Source organism: Pomacea canaliculata, linkage group LG2 (genome assembly GCF_003073045.1).
Source record: "Pomacea canaliculata isolate SZHN2017 linkage group LG2, ASM307304v1, whole genome shotgun sequence".
Taxonomy (NCBI): Eukaryota; Metazoa; Mollusca; class Gastropoda; order Architaenioglossa; family Ampullariidae; genus Pomacea; species Pomacea canaliculata.
In genome coordinates, this window is record NC_037591.1 from 44,595,454 (window position 1) to 44,616,661 (window position 21,208).

The 21,208-nt window shown below is 46.2% G+C and overlaps 1 protein-coding gene across 2 annotated transcripts in view; it reads right to left on the bottom strand.

Moving 5' to 3' along the window:
- Nucleotides 1-21,208, bottom strand: part of LOC112557223 (neurogenic locus notch homolog protein 4-like) — a 35,763-nt gene that overhangs the window by 11,884 nt on the left and 2,671 nt on the right. The gene's annotated exons all lie outside the window — the stretch shown is intronic.

Genomic DNA, 21,208 nt, shown 5'->3' on the forward strand with positions numbered 1-21,208 from the left:
CACATTTCTCTCGCCATTGTATCAATGTATCAGTGAACTCTCTCTCTCACTATCCCTCCTCATGTGAACCGTTAGCTCACACATTTCTCTCGCCATTGTATCAATGTATCAGTGAACTCTCTCTCACTATCCCTCCTCATGTGAACCGTTAGCTCACACATTTCTCTCGCCATTGTATCAATGCTTTTTCTCAAAGCTGTTGCGCATAATCTGTGACAATCAAAGTGAACTGTCTGTGAAGTCTGTGTGTAAAATTTGTTTGAAATAAAGAATTATTGTGTAATCTAGTAGTTACTTTCATTCTTTGAGAAGTAAGTAAGCTCTCTCTCTCTCTGACATAATGCGGCGAAACGTCCGGCGGCGAAACGCCGGTCGGCAAAACGTCCTGTCGACAAAACGTCCGGCTCCGAAACGTCCGGCGGCGAAACGTCCTGTCGACAAAACGTCCGACTCCGAAACGTCCGGCGGCGAAACGTCCTGTCGACAAAACGTCCGGCTCCGAAACGTCCGGCGGCGAAACGTCCGTCGGCGAAAAGTCCGCACACGGCACAACAACTGCTCCCTGCTCCACGCAGACCTGCTCAACAACTGCTCCCTACAGGCTCTGGACATGTTTGAGAGAGAGAGAGCGCCAGAGCATCGGCGGATACATTGCTGCTGCCCCAGGCACGTGCTACTCGCGGGTCAAATAAAGCGGACGATAAGCGAGCTTGTGAGAATCTTTGTGAATCTTTCCATTCACAAGCACCATACATATACATGTGTACTGTGAGCATACTCTCACGTGTACAACTACCACACGTACATGTACAATTACCACACGTACAGTTACCATAATGCTCATGTACAGCTACCATACATACTCTTGTGTACAGTAAGTACACTCATATGTACAGTTGCCATACTCACATGTACAGTTGCCATACTCACATGTACAGCAAGCATAGTCTCATGTGCACAGTAAAAACTGTCAGGAATGTGAAGGAAGGCAGAGACAGGAGTATGAGAGAGGTAGTCAGGGTAGACCTACTACAGTAGGTATTTCAGAAAGAGACAAGATATATTCCCGCCTGGACTGTGTGTATGGTTGCCGCTGTATGGAGAGAGAGACAGAAGACCTTTCACATACTGAAGAGAGAAAGAAAAAGAGTGATGGCTGAACTTCTCTAGTCTGATGCTTGTGACAGAGAAAACAAACTGGAGTGGCAGAGCCAACTGACCTGTCAGGCTGGTAGGATGACACAAGCTCTCACAGACAGGACGAAGGCCAAAAACTAGAGAAAGCGAAGGGAGGAGATGTTAAATTCCATGAATTTGAGTCACTCATTTTTTCCCCTGGAAAATTTCCCAAATTATGAAATAATGTTAGGAAACATAGTTTGCTAATCAAGAATCAGCGCAAGCGTTTTCATTTCTTTTTCTCATTACCATATCCTTCTGTCTTGTTCCTCTGCTCATTACCATGTCATGCTGTCCTGTCCTCATTATGTCAGTAGTAATGAACATGATTCACTCTCCTGATATCTTCAACACAAACCAGACTTACTGACACAAACACAACACTCTTATGATCTTTCAAAAACATGCTGAAGACTATTTTAGTCCTTCCACGACACCTGAGTTAGGAGTTGACCATAGTGTGAGCCTTCATGGTGGAAGTTTGCTGTCTTTTTCTGTTGTTTTCTATGTCAGCAGGCTTTACTTGCCTTTCCAGTTATTATTTGTTACTATATTTAGCACTATGTGAACATGCTTTTCAAGTAATCAAATAGTTTGTGATTTGCATATATTCACACTTATTCACATGTATTTATATTATCACACTGTCAGTACTGGATCTGAATTGTGTCCACAGTTTGTAGTGTATGCTAGTAGACAGCAAGTGTGTGTGTGTGTGTTTTATTTGTTAAGTGGTGGCCATCATCTAACCATGTCCCTCTTGTAGTATCACTTGGCAAATAGCTTTTCTTATATTTAGCTACAAAACATTTTTATCACTCGAATAAATATGGTAATATTCTAGAAAATCTGACAAGCAAATAACACCCAGTTATTAACAATGCGAAACTACATTGCTTGCAGTTCTAAGGGTTCTAAGGGTTTATTTTTAAACAAATATAAGTCTTAGCTTTGAAATATTCAAACTAAGTCCCTATCACCAATAGACCATCACATTAGTTTTGACCCTTTAACCCTTTTGTTGCTATTTTATGTTGCAAGGTGCGAATGAAGTGAGAATGAGGATGGTAAGGGTTAAAGATTGTGCTAGAGCCACTAAAAATAGTATCAGTCTAAAAATAACTTTAGTTTTAAACAATTAATTTGTTTTAATTATTTTTTTCTCAAGGTGAGTATACTCCAGTAGGACCTACACTGGAGGTGAGTATACTCCAGTAGGACCTACACTGGAGGTGTGTATACATACACTAGAGGTGTGTGTACTCCAGCAGGACCTGCACCACCAACCCCGGGTGTCGCTGGGCTCGGTGAGGCGGAGGCGCACGTGAAGTAATGATAGCCTGACGCACGGCCGTAACGATGGAGCAGCGCAGCTCCCTGTCCTCATCCATAATTATAGTGATCACAGGGCTAAGAAAGAGCAAGAGAAGAGAACTGCCGCAACCTGACTGGTGTCTGGTGCTCACCACGACTGGTGCTCCACATCGATTGGTGCGGGAAGGTCGCCGGTGGGGATGGGGACAAGAGAAAGACACGGAGATGGAGAGCGAAAGTGGAGGAATGGAGTGAGAGAGCAGAGGAAGGGAGAGGAACAACATCCTGATAAATGAGAGAAAAAAATATGAAAAAGAGAACTGAAGTAGTTGTTTAATTGATCAACGACCCAAATAAGGTTTATATATGGTTTCATCATTAAATATGGAAATAAAAACCTAGACATGGGTGATATCTAAAAACAAATAATAAATAGAGAATAAAGTAAACAGCCACAGCCACATCATTGCCACCATTTAGCTTAGAGTCCCCCACACACAGCCCATCACGTGACCAAGTGTGGAGGGCGTCGCATGCCACTCAAGCTGTGGTCGTGGGCGATGCCAGAGGTTTACACAGGACAAGAGTGCTGGTCACCACCACAGGGCGCGTCCACCCGGGGTCGATCACGTGCATGTTTACTTCAGCGTCTACACGTGTTTGTTTCCTCAACCAACAACAATACAACAACGTAGTCTGGGGCCATGTACGTCAGGGGTGGACGATAGGTCCTGATACCAACACAGGCTTGATGTTCTGGGTCTTCCGCTCTGCCTTGGAAGAAACGTGATCTATACATATATATATGTTAACATATAGATATAGAATTGAATGTTTGTTGTTGATGTTTACTACACTTGACTGTCCGACACTTCATCATTAGAAAAGAGAAAGTTAACGGACTTGCCAACATCCCACAGCTGTAGCGCAGCCACTAATGTTTGTAGAAAGATTAGCCTGCCAGAACATTCCACTGAACACAGCCACAGCTTGTGAGCTTTGATGTTGACTACCAGTGTGACGTCACAGTAACACGGTAACGTCTGGGGAGACAACTGCACGCAGCACACGGGTAACGTCTGGGGAGACAACTGAGGTGACGTCATGGCTGGCAGCACTGGCCTTGGTGAGGCCGCCTGTCAGCAGCATTCCGCCCCCTCACTAAATTCTCTCCCCTTGTCAGAGAAGCGCAGTGTAAGTGGCGGCCCCTGCCATAGCGATAATGTCGATGACGGGCGCGCTGGTGTCAGAGATAATGTTTGAGCCCTCATCATTGCGTGGAGAAACAGTAAATCTGTCTAGCTGCGGCTCCCAGTGCCAACGGTGTGAAGGAGGGAGTAGGGGCGGGGGGATGAGGACTGGGATGAGTAGTCTCCCCTCGCCTTTCCCATCGTTCCGTTCTAGAAAGTCTTCGTGTGGAGACTGTGCACGGGTACTGATACCCTGACTCTCGCAGCTGGATTTTATTTTGCCCTTAGTTACATCCAGTCTCATCCCGTCCCTCGGACTACGCATGCGTGGCAGCAAGACCCGGTCGTCTGCTCCCTGGTGTCTACAGCACTCATCCACTGATCCGTCCCTCCACCAGCACCTCTCGTCAGACCACAAGCCGCCCCCGCCAAACACTCTCCCTCATCTCCCCCAGTGTCTTGCAGCTGCAGCCGCCTTGGTGACGATGGCAACGACAGCGCGCAAGCACTGGTCTAGGCCGACCTTTCCAGTTAGCACTGGCTTAGGGTAAGTCTTCAAGTTAGCACTGGCTTAGGGTAAGTCTTCAAGTTAGCACTGGCTTAGGGTAAGTCTTCAAGTTAGCACTGGCTTAGGGGAGTCTTCAAGTTAGCACTGGCTTAGGGTGAGTCTTCAAGTTAGCACTGGCTTAGGGTAAGTCTTCAAGTTAGCACTGGCTTAGGGTAAGTCTTCAAGTTAGCACTGGCTTAGGCTGGCCCTTCTAGTTAGCACTGGTGTCACTAGGGCTATCGTGGCAACTAAGACTACATCACGGCAAGGCAGACAACCCTGTAAACAAATGTCACATACAGAAAAAGAACAGCATGCCCGACACGAGAAGTGAACTCAGGACAGCCAACCCTCACTGTGCTGGTGACAGGCGCTAACCCTCGCGCCGCCGGACCGCCCATAGGTGTAGACGACTACAGGTGCCTGGCGATGGTGTGAGGAAGACCCTGTCACAGTCAGTACTCTACAGGCTACATCGGCAAGTGCTCTACACAGGTAAATGCTCTACACAGTCAGTACTCTACAGGCTACATCGGCAAGTGCTCTACAGGCTACACATGTGTGTGTGACTGTGTACCTGTCTGACTGTGCGTGGGTGTGTATATCTACCTTAGTTGGTGTACATGTGTACACGCATGAATACACACGAAGGCAGGCGTGACATCACCCACGTGACCACGGCTTGTTGTCACCTCTGTGTGTGGGAGGCACAAGGAACTGTGGGCCTGTGACTGGGGCTAAAAGCGACCCGCGTGTCTTGTCTGACGACAGCCCTGTAAGGTAATTGGGCCCGGAAATCGAATTCTACACTTTTAAGGCGACGACTCCATTAGCCGCTCGCTGTCGTAGCTGTGGTCGCCGTCTGTGGTGGCCTGGGGACCCCACTGACCGGCGATAAATCACACAGACCCTCCCGGCATCTTCCTGGGCGCCTATTACCTGACATGTTGCCAGGGGCAACAGCCATCTACTACAGACCTCCCACTTCTCGTGTACTGGTGTCAAGGATTATATATTAAAGTGTACTGGTGTCAGGGATTATATACAGTGTACTGGTGTCAGGATTATATACAGCGTACAGGTGTCAGGGATTATATACAGCGTACCAGGGTAACTACATAATTATATATCTACTCGTGTCACTGTACTGGGTCAGGATTATTATACCTATACAGTTATAGTAAGGTGTCAGGGATTATATACAGTGTACTGTGTCAGGATTATATACAGTGTATCAGGGATTATATACAGTGTACAAGTACTGGGTCAGGATATTACAGTGGTACTGGTTCAGGGATTATATACAGTGTACTGTGGTGATCATACAGTGTACTGGTGTCAGGATATCTATATACAGTGTACTACTGTGTCATATATACAGTGTACTTGTCAGGTTAGACAATTATATACAGTACTCAGATATATAATGTACAGGGTATACAGTTGGTGTCAGGGATTATGGTTACTGGTCAGGGATTATATGCAATGTACTGGTGTCAGGGTTATATACAGTGTACTACAGTTAGAGATTATATACAGTGTACTGGTGTCAGGATTATATACAGTGTACTGGTGTCAGGGATTATATACAGTGTACTGGTGTCAGGGATTATATACAGTGTACTGGTGTCAGGGATTATATGCAATGTACTGGTGTCAGGGTTATATACAGTGTACTACAGTTAGAGATTATATACAGTGTACTGGTGTCAGGGATTATATACAGCGTACAGGCGTCAGGATTATATACAGTGTACTGGTGTCAGGATTATATACAGCGTACAGGTGTCAGGATTATATACAGTGTACTGGTGTACAGTTAACTCGGATTATATACAGTGTACTGGTGTCAGGATTATACAGTACTGGTGTCAGGGATTATATGCAATGTACTTGTCAGGTTACAGTGTAGTACAGTTAGAGATTATATACAGTGTAACAGGTGTCAGGGATTATATACAGGTGTACTGGTGTAGGATTTATACAGTGTGATTATATGCAATGTACTGGTGTCAGGGATTATATACAGTGTACTACAGTGTAGAGATTATATACAGTGTACTGGTGTCAGGGATTATACAGTTAAGAATACAGTGGTGTCACAGGGATATATACAGTGTACTGGTGTCATTAGGATTATAATACAGCGTACTGGTGTCAGGGATTATATACAGCGTACTGGTGTAGGATTATATTACAGTGTACTGGTGTCAGGGATAATTATATACAGCGTACTCGGTTGTCAGGGATTATATTAAGTGTATGGTCAGGGTTATTATACAGTGTACTATTCAGAGATTATATACAGTGTACAGGTGTCAGATTTATATACAGTGTACTGGTGTCCAGGATTATATCAGTGTTACTGGTGTCAGGATTATATACGTACTGGTGTCAGGATTATATACAATTGTACTGGTGTCAGGTTATTTATACAGTTACTACAGTTAGATATATACAGTGTACTTGTGTTCAGGATTATATACAGTGTACTACAGTTAGAGATTACTTATATACAGTGTACTGGTGTCAGGATTATATACAGTGTACTGGTGTCAGGATTATATACAGTGTACTGGTGTCAGGATTATATACAGTGTACTGGTGTCAGGATTATATACAGTGTACTGGTGTCAGGGATTATATACAGTGTACTGGTTCAGGGATTATATACAGTGTACTGGTGTCAGGATTATATACAGTGTACTACAGTTAGAGATTATATACAGTGTACTGGTGTCAGGATTATATACAGTGTACTGGTGTCAGGGATTATATATACTGTTAGTACAGTACAGGGATTGTATACACTACTGGTGTCAGATCAGGATATAATACAGTTGTACTAGAGTGAGATTTACTATACATGTTAACTGGTGTCAGGGTTCATATAATAAGTGTACTACAGTTACGAGGATTATATACAGTGTTACAGTTATGACGGTGTCAGGTTTATAATAAAATGTACTGGTGTCAGGATTATATACAAGTGTACAGTGGTAGAGATTGTATACAGTTACTGGTGGTCGGATTATTATACAGTGTACTTCTACGTAGAGGTGTTCAGATTATATACAGTGCACTACAGGATGTCAATTTAGGATTATATACAGCGTACTGTGTGTCAGGATTATATACAGTGTATACACAGTTCAGGATTATATACAGTGTACTGGTGTCAGGGATATATACAGTGTACTGTGTGTATACAGTTACGGATTATATACAGTGTACTGGTGTCAGAGATTATATACAGTGTACTGGTGTCAGGATTATATACAGTGTACTACAGTTAGAGATTATATACAGTGTACTGGTGTCAGGATTATATACAGTGTACTGGTGTCAGTATTATATACAGTGTACTGGTGTCAGGATTATATACAGTGTACTACAGTTAGAGATTATATACAGTGTACTGGTGTCAGGATTATATACAGTGTACTACAGTTAGAGATTATATACAGTGTACTGGTGTCATTAGAGATTATTATACAGTGTACTGTGTCAGGGATTATATATACAAGCTGTACTACAGTTAGAGATTTATATACAATGTACTGGTGTCAGGTTATATACAGTGTACTGGTCAGTGGATTATATACAGTTTACTGGTCAGGAGATATATACAGTGTATCAGTTATATACAATGACTGGGGTCAGATTAATACAGTGTACTGGTTCAATATATTGTACTCAGTGTACTGGTGGTGCATATATTATACTACAGTGTAGTCAGGATTATATACAGTTAGGTACTGTCTCCAGTTAGAGATATATTATACAATGTACTGGTGTCAGGATTATATACAGTGTACTACAGTTAGAGATTATATACAGTGTACTGGTGTCAGATATATCAGTCGGTACTTGGTACATTACAGTACAGTTCAGAGATTATATACAGTGTACTACTGGCAGCGAATATACTTAATGTTCCACTGTAAGTAATGATGTATAATGTACTTTGTCAAAGTCTGTGTACTAGAACTATCGAATACTGAGCTGTGAGCCCAGTGACAAGCACCAAGGCTGAGTCATCACAAAGCTCGGAGCTCAAATTGATTTACTCAGTCAGTGACAAGAGAGCGGTCAGAGATGTGACAGCTGTGGGAAATGACAGCCACGCTCGTCTGACGTGTCTCAGACAAGATGAATGTGATGATGGGTCATCGCCATCTTGGTGCCGGTAGGAGACCGCAGGATGTCACTCGCTCCTGTCTGTGAGAGATGGCGGCGCCACTGTCCGCAACCTCTGGTCTCTTCACGGACCACGCAACACAACAAGCAGTGCTGCCATTACTCATATTCCCGCAGCGCGAGATTCCCGCGAGACCTGACCGTGTGTCAAAGGCGATCTCAAGATCGTTCACTCGTCTGAATTCCTGTATTAAAGATTTAGTCTGGCACGCAGTTATCTCCCTTCCTAAGGGTTGCGGGCGGTTGTGGGATGTTGTTGGCGTGCTTCCTCTTTCTAGAAATGTGTAGGCAGCCCACGTCTTGTGCACACGTGACGTTCCCTCCCCACTGCCCTGTCCCCCATCTTGTCAACAAACAGCTTAACCGGCCTGAACACACGTCACTGCTCGTGCGGTGCTTGCCACGTGTTTGGCTGCAGCATCGTCAACGGATCACGACGTCACAATATGGCGGTAAATAAAGACGTCACAATATGGTGGTAAATCAAGACGTCACAATATGGCGGTAAATCAAGACGTCACAATATGGCGACACACACAATAACACCACACCACCACACCTATTTAAGACACTCGACCTGACAATATGCGCGACTTCACGCTATTGAAGACCTCACAATATGGCGGATAAAGACGTCACAATATGGCGGCGGATAAAGACGTCACAATATGGCGGCTGATGAAGACCTCACAATATGGCGGCAATCAAGACCTCACAGACTCTGCATTTCCAGCGACAAAAAAAGGTTCGGCAGACAGGCCGTGGGCGAGTGGCGCGTGGGACGTCAGCGCGCGCTGTCAGACATTATTCTCCACCCCCTCGCAGTTCTCTCTCTCCCCTTTCATCCCTCGAGGGACAGAAGGAAATAACAAAAACGAAATGGGAGCCATTGTGGTTCACGCGCACGACTGTTGGCAGACAACACGAGACGCCAGCGCCATCTGATGGCGGATAACATGCGTTACCACACGCACAAAGGGAGAGAACGCATGTCGTCATCTGGTCGATGACACAAGAGGCGAAGTGTGTGACACACAAGTGTGTCTTCTTTTCCCTCCTCTCTCGCTCTGTGTGAGAGACAGAGACACTCGATCATGGAGGGGGGGGGCATGAGCACATTTAGTAGTAATGACGCATTACACGGCATTACACTGCATTACACTGCATGCTTCATTACACTGACAGATGATTTGTTTAGTTAGGAGGTTAACGATCGTAAAAAGTTATCTCATCCATCCTTCAGTTCTTCCCTACTGTCTCTCACACTCCCCCCACCTCACACACTCTCTCTCTCACACTCTCTCTCACAACTCTCTCACACACACACACTCTCTCACTCTCTCTGTCAAACACACACTCTCTCCCATTCCCTCTGTCCCACTCTCTCAAGGCTCTCACTCACTCACACAGGAACCCTCTCTCACTGTTTGTTGCCACAGGTGCCAGGTGTTCTACAAGGCAGCGACTGCCCCTACACAATGGCGGGTGTGGCGCACACACGTGACTGGCTGCAGTCTCTGGATTCTCTCTCTCTGTGTCATCAAGTAGTCTGTCTACATCAGTCATCAAGTAGACTCTCTCTGTCTGTCAGCCATCAAGCAGTCTGTCTACATCAGTCATCAAGTAGTCTGTCTACATCAGTCATCAGATGCCCTGTCTACATCAAGGGTTTGCCTCGCTTCGCTCATTCAGAAGGATGAGGAGACATGGTTAACCCCCTACATCGTCCTCCTTGTCCATGAGCACTCCCCGCCCCGCCATCTTTGGCCTTAATGACCTGATGAACAGTTGGTGGAATGTTGCACGAGGACAGTTGGTGGTGTGGGGGACCCTGAGTACCAGGACATGCTCTGTAAGGCCGCCTGGCACAAGATGTGATGTTCTCTAACAACTCCGGGACACACGAACAGTCCAGGCTGTCAGCACTGGCAATGGCGCCACAACAAGCAGTGTGAGTGTTGTTGTGGTTGTCAGCAGCACAACAACATCCCAAGAGAACAAACAACTTGACTCCGTGTTGTACACAGACCTTCAATGGCGTAAACACATTGGATGTTCTGTCAGCGATCTCCATGGCGCCAGAACATTTATTGTTGTGGAAGGACTGTAGAGACAGGAGCACTCAATAACCTGCGGTCAGGTGCGCCATGACAACAACTGTCGTGTACTCGGGGTGAGCAAGCAGCATCCTCCCTCTCCATTCCCCTCGTCACGGTGAAGCAGTCGATAGCCTTGAGAAAGTAGCACTCAACCTCACCGCAAGTACACCATGGAGCTGCTCTTGAACAGATTCAACATTCCGTCTGTGTTGTTGCTCCTGGTGCCAGGAAGCTGGAGTGGTCTGCAAACACAGGCCATCAGCAAAGTCCGCAGCTGTCAGTGTGAAACGTCAGCAGCTGTCAGCAGCTGTCAGAGCTGCATCACACCCGGATGTGCGGTGCCGGGGCTCACAGCACGTGGAGTATAGACACAGCGGATGTCAGAGTTTAGACAGTGACTACACCCAAACAAAACTCAGTTGTCTACACATGTCTGTAATGAAAACAACAGGAAATCTTCATCGTCGTGGTCTCTATGGTAACCAGCGCTGTCAATATTCAGCTCTTAATATAAAAACTGAATGTCCAGCGCTGAACACTTTCCTCAAACATGTTTACACACGTAAAGAGACAGGCGTGAAAAGACAGAAGCCAGAAGAGAGAGAGAGACTAAAGAAGAATATTCTGCGAGAGCGTTCGGCTGTGTTAAAGGGCAACACGAGCGCACAGCGAAAAAACGTGGAAAATAGAGCATAAAGTATCACAAATATATTCCGGTGGTATTTTCTGACCGACGGGCAAGAGAAATATTATACTATAGCTTTTTTTTTATCACATCTGGAGTTATAGAGAAAAGAAAACGTGACAAAATGGTAGAATTTCTAAAACTGACTTAGTAACGGACAATTATGACAAAGTAGAGTGCAGTGACTGTGATTGTGACTCATTACATTTTGGTCTGGAGAAGATTTGCTTATCAGTCTGTGGAGGGAACTTACCATGGACTTTAATTTCAGTCCTACTTTTAAATAAAGTTCCAATCTGCAGGTCTGTGTTCTAAACTCAGCTTTTTCCTTCCCTGGGCAAAGTCTCGCTGATTGAAGACGACGACCTGAGCGATGTTTCTTCATTGGACTGAAGACCTGCACAGCTGCTGGACACACTGTTGCTTATATGCTACTTATATCACACGGAGCTCTCCAGTGTAGGAGAGCAACTTTCTTCTGGCTTGCTCGATGTAGACGAGAATGTCGATGTTTGAAGTGTTATATCTTGAAAATCAAAGCATAATGATGTACACATATTTTAGGAGTTATTATTTAAAATGAATTAGTCAGACTAAATGTTGAAATATTCCTCTAGTTTCTGTGAACGTGTGAATGAGACAAGACCCTGTAGTTTGTTGTGATGTTCTTCTGTTATTACTTCCTGTGAAGGTTTTGTGTCACTGTCACTGTCACGGTATCATGTCAATCATGTCAGAGTCTGGAGTGATGCCCGTGGTGTGGAGGATTTGTGTCCGTGTTGTCACTGTCCGTGTTGTACTTTCGATGTCGCCGCCTGACGAGCTGCTTGCCTCCCCCTAACCCCCGAGGCAGACGATGGAGGCCGGAGACAACCGTTTCCGTGTGGGGGTGTGTCAGGGGAGATGACTCGGCAAACAAAGGTGTGACGTCACAGGGCTCCCGGCGCCATGCAATCGATGTCACTCGGTGCGCCGACCGCCGTGGGTGAGCTTGCGTGTAGTTACAGCATCCACACCAACGCTTATCTTGTCAGTCAATACAGTCGTTGAAGAAAACTTTGTTGACACTAGCGGCGTGCACGGAGGAAGAAGAGAGAGAGGTGGGGGGAGATGTGCGGCACCTCGCCAGCGACGTCACCGTGTCACGTGACACATCGTGCCTTCATCTTGGAAGCAGTGCAGGCAGAAGAGTGTGTGTGTGTGTGAGCTGATTGCGACACACCTGTGACACACCTATCTGTGACACACCTATCTGTGACACACCTGTGACACACCTATCGCTGGCGCTAGTAGTCTGGAGTAGATGGAGGGGGAGGGGAGGAAGGGAACTACTTTCCCTCCAGGGAAAGTCGCAAGAGAAAGGCTGCACTAAAGATCTGGAGCAGGAGGAAGCTCAAGACAAACATTCCAAATCGTTGAAGTGGGTTAGCAGACATGCAGAGGTAGGTTGGCAGGGTTGGCAGAAAGGCTGATGGGTAGGTTGGTGGGAAGGTTGGCGAGTAGGTTGATGGTACAGTTCACAACTAAACACCGTTGATTGCTCAGTAGTCTGTAGTCTCCCCCTCCACCGGTCAGTGACCTCACTGCTTCTGTTCCTCTTCTCCTCGAGTATAGAAACGATGAGCTTAGTCCTTACGATGAGATCAGAGAACTGTCGCTGACAGTCATCTCCTTGTCGTTGAAGACGTGACGATGAGCTGTTGGCTCTCGTGTACTGTGCGAGTACACACAGACAGACACACAGACATACACACAGGCAGACACACAGGCAGACACACAGACAGACAAACAGACAGACACACAGGCAGACACACAGACAGGCACACAGACAGACAGACAGACACACAGGCAAACACACAGGCAGACACACAGGCAGACACACAGGCAAACACACAGACAGACACACAGGCAGACACACAGGCAAACACAGACAGACACACGACAGACACACAGGCAAACACACAGACACACAGACAGACACACAGACAGACACACAGGCAAACACACAGACAGACACACAGGCAAACACACAGGCAAACACACAGACAGACACACAGACAGACACACAGGCAAACACACAGACAGACACACAGACAGACACACAGGCAAACACACAGACAGACACACAGGCAAACACACAGACACACAGACTGCTGTCAGAAACACGTGCCAGGTGCTTAGCCCGCGGCTATGGGATGCTCCAGTGACGACAGGTAATGACAATAAGGACAAAGAGCAGATGACAGCGGGTGACAGCAATTATGCTGTGGGGAGCTGGGATGACAGATGAGTGGTGTTCAGCATGTTTGTCCCAGGCAGTCCACCAGCTACTATTTACCAGTGTGCGCGCCTCAAACCTCAGATGAAACCGCAGCCCGAGGACATCGACTCAATCAATACTGTCATCAAGCTCATCACCCTGACTCCGCCTCACGCTCGCCTCGCCCTGGTGCACCCCACCCTCTACACATGGCTCATCGTGCAAGTCAGCACCGCACAGCATGCACACCACGGGCTGCTGTAGTCGGGTGGGGATCCTACCCTCCTCTCAGGTCGGAATATCACTCCGGCTCTTGTTTGCTGTTAATTAAAAGCCGATCAGCCATGAACGAGTGTCGCGTTGATGTGAGCAGTCATCTGCTCCACTCCTCACCTCTTGGTGCTTCGCTCTGGTGTCGTCTGCTGAGCTCATATTTCTTGTCCGACCTGTGGGTCATGGTGTGTGGTGTCATAGTGTCAGTGTCATGGTGTCTGGTGCCATAGTGTCGTAGTGTCTGGTGTCATAGTGTCACAGTGTCATGGTGTCTGTGTCATCTGTATGTTCGTTTTCTCTTCTGTGTGTAGTGCATCGAATTCGCATATACACATGGAAATGTGCTTGACATAGTTATTGCTATTGTTATTAAGAGTAAAAACACATATTGATATTTCACAAGACTTTGTAAAAACAGAAGAATACGTTTAAACATTAAATTCATTATAAAGTAGATGAAATCCTTGTCAAAACTAATAACAATGACTGTAGTACACAAATTTTCACCACCCTACTCCTACGCCTCATAGAAAAAATAAAAACCAGAAATCTAAGACAAGCAAACATGAAAAAGGTGGATTTATTTCGCTCTACACAGAAAGTATACGAGGATGTGTGCCATTATCTTTGTCCCTGTGTTTGTCCCAATGATCGCCCTCACCGATGCAATCGCAGGTGTGTACACGGCCGTCAGGTGTCCTCATGCACCGTCTCTCCCGCCATCCATTGCCAGACACTCCACTTGGTCCACAGACCCAACAGCTACCTGTAGCCGCCATCCAACATGTCCGAGCACATCACATTTAGTGCCTGGCGACATCTGACTTTGAAGTCGCCACCAAACGTGTGTGGATGGAACTGTTTCCGGCAGTAAACACAAGAGACACGAGACTGAACTCATTCCGGAGAACAGAGAAGGTCCCCAACCTTCCATGGACATTTCTGGTCACGTGCAAGGTCAGAGGGAGGCAGAAGTAATGTCGCACGTGACTACGACTGTATACACCACGCCCATGAGTTCTTTCGTCTTTTCGTCGAAGAAGCAGGAAGAAAAAAAACAACTGCACCATGGCTCGTCTGTCCTCTACTGTCGCCACTCCCCACTCGCCATACACCTCCACTTGGCTCTCTAGCCACCTGGTCAGACATGTGGGACAGACAGTCCTAGCCGCTCTCTAGCCACCTAGTCACTTTATATTCATGTGAGACAGACAGTCCTAGCCGCTCTCTAGCCACCTAGTCACTTTATATTCATGTGAGACAGACAGTCCTAGCTGCTCTCTAGCCACCTAGTCACTTTATATTCATGTGAGACAGACAGTCCTAGCTGCTCTCTAGCCACCTAGCCATGTGAGGCAGACTTCAAGACAGGGAGCTGAGAGAAACACAGAGAGATGGAAGAGAAAAGTGTGTGTGCACTGAGTCCCAGAGGTCCTGTCCAGTAAAGCCTCATGGTGCTGTGCCTGCAGTGACGGACATGGACTCTGTTGTCTGTGCAAACTTCATTGTGTCTGTCCAAACAACAGATTTGCTGAAGCACCAGACCGCAGTTTACCCTGCAGGCCATCTTCGCAATCATCGTCTGCAGCGGCAATTCTGGACATGTCATCCTCTCAGCAACCTGAGTGTCCCCACGTCCAGCACCCACTCATGCAGCAAGTCCATCTCCATCACATCACATCACATCACATGATATCACATCACATGACACCGCTGGCCAATGCTCGCATGATACAATCATCTTAGGCGCGCATGTGTGAGTGTGTGTTGTAGAGACAAAGAGCAGAGTAGAGGAATAGGCGGACATCTGCCATTGTAGCCTTGCATCACATTATTTCATCAGACAGAAGAATGCAATTCACGTGTGACTGTGACTATGTGTGACTGTGCTCTGGAGAGGTATTGTGTAAAGTATCGTGACTTGACCTGATAAAAATACAATAAACAACACTTACACAATAAACTGACATTGATAGATGGACGACGTGTAGACAACGACTGTGAAGATGGTGTCTACTGATATTTGACAAGATTACACTTTAAATAGTCGTTTGACTGGCAGTTAGATACAGTTGTTACACATCACACGCGACTGTCATAAGGCCTAGCAATAGATACTAACAGCCTTGTAACCAAATGTCTGCAGGTGTAACACCCTAGTAGAGAATGGTCTACAACTGTAACATCCTAGTAGAGAATTGTCTACAAGTGTAACACCCTAGTAGAGAATTGTCTACCAGTGTAACACCCTAGTAGAGAATTGTCTACAAGTGTAACACCCGAGTAGAGAATTGTCTACAAGTGTAACATCCTAGTAGAAATTGTCTACAAGTGTAACACCCGAGTAGAGAATTGTCTACCAGTGTAACACCCTAGTAGAAAATTGTCTACAAGTGTAACACCCGAGTAGAGAATTGTCTACAAGTGTAACACCCGAGTAGAAAATTGTCTACAAGTGTAACACCCTAGTAGAGAATTGTCTACAAGTGTAACACCCGAGTAGAGAATTGTCTACCAGTGTAACACCCTAGTAGAGAATTGTCTACAGGTGTAACACCCTAGTAGAGAATTGTCTACAGGTGTAACACCCTAGTAGAGAATTGTCTACCAGTGTAACACCCTAGTAGAGAATTGTCTACCAGTGTAACACCCTAGTAGAGAATTGTCTACAGGTGTAACACCCTAGTAGAGAATTGTCTACAGGTGTAACACCCTAGTAGAGAATTGTCTACATGTCTCACATGTTTTTTGTCGAGTCTCCGATTTGTGAAGCTAATAATTAAAAGCAAGAAATAATCAGATCTCGTGCATTTGTTTTCTACTGACGAGGTACAGCTGATGCTAGATGCTGCTCCCCCCAAATGCCGCGGAACTCACCTCCCGCCTTTGTTGCTCGAGGCACGTGCGTACAACCAGGAGCACAGGTCAAGGTCAACACACCTCAGGGTGGTACAGGGTACGTACGATGTCAAAGTGTCAGCCCATGGAAAAGGTGGGACTGTGTGTTACTTAGGGCTACCTGTGTACCTGTGTACAGTCTGACATTACGTGTACATAATGCTGCTTACGTTGGGAGGGGTGGTATCCAGAACAGAAAGAGTTCTGCGCCCGTCGCTACAAAAACATTTGAACCTCTCTGGACCTTTGAATCATGTGATGACAGCTTCGTGATAGCAGGTGACGACAGCTTCATGACACACAGGGGAGACAGCTTCATGACACACAACATGGGAGGACAGGTCCATGACACGGTGGATGCACTCAGTGTCACCCAGACCTCGCAGCTCCACCAAGTGTGACCGACGTGCGTAGAGGAAACAGCTGAGGGTGGATGTGAGTGAAGAAACAGAAGCACCAACGGTCACAACAGAAAACCGAGGCGACCTCACCTCACTGCTCTTCATCCCCGCCCCCTGCCCCACCCCTCGTCCAAGGTGAATTTCTACATTCCCGTCGGCGAGCAGTGAAGTGTGAAGTGTGAAGTGTGCTGAGCTATTCACACACTAGTCGCTATCAAATGGAGTCACTCCATGTTTGTAGAAACCTCAGTTGCTTCTCAAACTGTTCAAGATTTAACCGTTGAGTGTTTGTCACCAGCTGACATGTTCAGAGCAAGTTTCCCTGACAACAATTCCAGTGAACACCTGTCCACCCACAAGGTGGTGTCTGGTGCATTGTCAGTGATCAGCCAGCGACAGTGTTCACTGTCGGTCACAAAGTCTGTAAATGATCAGTGAACAGCTGATCGCAGTGTTTATTTCGGGAGAGAAGGTCTCTAATCATCAGACGATTAAACAGAAATTTGTTGTTTCTCTAGTGTTCCTGCTCCATCATTCCTGTCACAGAATGTCTGCTACCTGCGGCTTGTGGAGCTCTTGGCCTCTGACCCTAACCCATCCAAAAGCTGAGGGAAAAGCCACTGGAGAAAAGAAATGTATTCAAAAGAAGATGACCCCAACAGCAACGGGCGGATGGGTAACAGCCACCCGGATTGATCTTCTTTTATTGTCTGCCAACAAAAAACCACGAACCACACACACAGCTCACTGTCATCGCATTTGATAAACATTGCCACCTTTGATAGATAATACCAGTGATAATACCTGAGGACAAAGAGGCTCCTAGTCTCCTAGTCTCCTACAGCCACACACAAGGACTCCTATACGGGTGTTGGGTTGTTGTCTGACTGGCACACACACACCTAGAGACAGAGACAGAGACAGAGAGCGGAGCAGGTGTCGACCAGTGAGTTCTTTCCATCCACTAAGTGATGGTGCTGCTCACTTTCTAGTGTGTGAGGAATCCTAGTGACAAGTGTCTGACTTAATGACGACATGACAGAGAATACCTGCCTACCGCACGCTTCACCAGGTGAGCTACAAAAGCACAAAAGCGGTTTTCATTCAGCTGTGAAAAAGCGTCTTGTCCGAGGATCTGCCGGGCCACGAGTGCTGAGCCCTCGGCACAAAGCTGCTTACACCTGACACCAGGCGGCCGGCCAGCGGACCGCACACGTGCAGACAGTCGACACACGGGGCTGGGGGCATGGGGCGGGGGAGGTGATGTGTCTCAGACACAGGGGAGGGAAGTAGGCTAGAGAGGGGGGGGGGGATGCCGTAGCTCGACACGTGATCAGCATCCCGGCAGTGACAAAAGATAGCTGTACGTATCACGTGACAAGTAGACGCCATTACGATGTCTACACCACCTGTATAGCAAATTCTACACACAAAGACCGTTACAATGTCTAATCACAAAGTCTACACAAAGACCGTTACAATGTCTAGTCACAAATTCTACACACAAAGACCGTTACAATGTCTAATCACAAAGTCTACACACAAAGACCGTTACAATGTCTAGTCACAAATTCTACACACAAAGACCGTTACAATGTCTAATCACAAAGTCTACACAAAGACTGTTACAATGTCTAGTCACAAATTCTACACACAAAGACCGTTACAATGTCTAATCACAAAGTCTACACACAAAGACCGTTACAATGTCTAGTCACAAATTCTACACACAAAGACCGTTACAATGTCTAATCACAAAGTCTACACAAAGACTGTTACAATGTCTAGTCACAAATTCTACACACAAAGACCGTTACAATGTCTAGTCACAAAGTCTACATAAAGACCGTTACAATGTCTAGTCACAAAGTCTACACACAAAGACCGTTACAATGCATCACCACGACTGTTGAAGTGAAAGCTGCCTATGAAGGAATGCAAAGGACGCGGCTGGACACGGACACCGCCAATCAACCCAAACTTCCATCTCATCTGTCCATTCAAGAAGGAAAAAAAGTCAGAAGCCACAGAAATCCAAGAGAGGCACTCAAGGAGGGTTTACATCCACAAGCTAATGATGAAACCAGAACACGGGGCGACGAAACATAGAACTAGCTTCGCCACTCAGCCTGTACTGTAGTCTAATATAGTATATAGTATATAGTATATAGTATATAATTATATTATGTATTAGACATCATACAGCCACACAACAATATACACTATACCGCCTACATTATACTATAGAAATATATCTAACATACACCATCACAACCACTGTTATGGTATGTAACATCATCTTTACCACAAGATGCGGCTGTCGTGGCAGACACTACCCCACGGTCTGCGCATGCGTACATAAAGCAGAAGGATGCACGTGCCCCTCATGTCTCGATGAAGATGCTCAAGTGCCGAGGCGTTTGAATGCGAGAAGCGAGCCTCCTCCCTGTGTCATCCAGTGGCCAGTGATTAGCAGCCCTTGACAACCTCTGCGTCACGTGACACGGCTGTGAACAGCCTCAAGACCTTGGGTCATCATCGTAGTCACGTGACTGTAGAGGTTGGCGTGCTCACTGCTGTTAGATTCATGTCCGAGTCAGCAAGGTGTGAGAGGAAGTGAGAGAAGATAATTCTCTTTTGAAATTTCAATTGTCGCAGCACGACTTGTGTATCTGTGTGTCTGTGTGTTGGTAAGTGAGATGCAAGCATGTTATTGTGTGTGTGTTGGTGTTGGTGTTGGTGTTGCTGTGTCTGTGTGTTGGTGTGTGTTGCTATGTCTGTGTGTTGGTGTGTGTGTTGTTGTGTCTGTGTGTTGCCGTGTCTGTGTGTTTGTGTGTGTTGCTGTGTCTGTGTGTTTGTGTGTGTGTTGCTGTGTCTGTGTGTTGGTGTGTGTGTCCTGCTGCAGTATTGAGGAGGAGGACGGTTCAGGTCGTGGCCTCACTGCAAGTGAAAGCGAAGACAGTCGGTGTCTTTGATGTTCCCCATCTACAGCAGCATCCGAGAGCCGACCTGTCTGCGACCTGGAGCTAGAGGGCACACAAGTCACCCAGCCAGCCAGCCAGCCAGCCAGCGCGCCCCCTCAGACACAGAAGGCGAGGGCTTGGCTGCTTCAAGTTGCCAACTGAGGACAAGATGTCCGGGTGTCTGTCGGACAGGGAGCTGGGTGCCAGCTCACCCAGGTATCCTTGCCCTCACAGTCAAAAGTAGGTCAGGCTGACATACATTTGCTATTCAACAATAAACAGTAAACATTTAGTGAGATACTCAGAGAGTTCAGAACATGTCCGCTTTAATCTCAGTGAGGTAGATGTTCTCAGTGTAGCAAGATAGGACCTCTCCTCAAGAATCGAACTCCCAGCAAAGGTGTTGTAAGGACAGAACCGAGCTCACAGCGAGAACCAATGGTCTGTGCATACTACAAAATTAAAGTTAACAGTAGAGAAACACGTAAAACTTTTAGTTTCAAATTATTACAGCTTGCAAAGAGATGTGTATAGTGGATTATTGTTCTTTGATATCACTGCGCGATTGTTTGATCGTCTGCTAAAGAGTAACTACAGTCAAATTTAAATAAAAATAACATTTAAAAAGCTAAACACATACAACTCACGCTTTAGTTTTGGTTTTGATAAAAAATTAAAAAAATACCACGAACATGTCTGCTAATCCAGTCAGCAACACTAGACAACCCAGCGTCTGCAGTCCTCGCTGGGAGTTCCATTCTTGAGGAGAGGTCCTACCTTGCCACAGTGGCAGCTGTGCTGTTGTGTGTGCAGTTGGTGGTCATCGTCTAAACATCAGCGCAGTGTCATCGCCATTACAATAACAATTCTTTGTTGACGACAGGTAAAATAAGCAAGAACATGTTTTTCCCCATTTAGCCCTCGCCCTTTGCGAGGAAAGAATAAACTAAGTAATTGAAGTAAGTAAGTTCTATGAGAATAATTAGTTGAGAGGGCGGTGGCATCTTCCCTCCCTTTCTGCCTGACCTTCTGCAATCTTTGAGATCACAGCTAGGTCAAGGTCAGATGGGGAATTTCTGCGTCACACGGGTATCGAACCGTCAGGAGCGCGCGTTGGGTTGGCGTCGCTCTAGCCACCAGTTATCAGTCCTCCCACCATCTTCTCCCACTGAAATCTTTGCACGTGTCCACCGTGTGCC